The sequence below is a fragment of the Oncorhynchus keta genome, unplaced genomic scaffold, assembly GCF_023373465.1.
Source record: "Oncorhynchus keta strain PuntledgeMale-10-30-2019 unplaced genomic scaffold, Oket_V2 Un_contig_550_pilon_pilon, whole genome shotgun sequence".
NCBI lineage: Eukaryota > Metazoa > Chordata > Actinopteri > Salmoniformes > Salmonidae > Oncorhynchus > Oncorhynchus keta.
In genome coordinates, this window is record NW_026288334.1 from 80,001 (window position 1) to 80,443 (window position 443).

Genomic DNA, 443 nt, shown 5'->3' on the forward strand with positions numbered 1-443 from the left:
GTGGCGCAGCGGAAGCGTGCTGGGCCCATAACCCAGAGGTCGATGGATCGAAACCATCCTCTGCTAAACAGTTTATTTTTAGATTTTAAGTGCAAACAAAAATTTAAAAATGTGTCGTTTCATGGGCATGTCTCAGTTCCATTATACATTTTTTGACCTCTTCCAACAGTTCATATTGGTCATACTGTTTACACAGTACCCCAGTGGCCTAAGACACTGGCCTCCTAAGCCATGGATTGTGAGTTCTAGTCTTTTCTTAAGTGGCTGAGAGCAGAGTGGCGCAGCGGAAGCGTGCTGGGCCCATAACCCAGAGGTCGATGGATCGAAACCATCCTCTGCTAAAAAGTTTCTTTTTAGATTTTAAGTGCAAACAAAAAATCAAAAAAATGTGTCGTTTCATGGGCATGTCTCAGTTCCATTATACATTTTTTTGACCTCTTCCA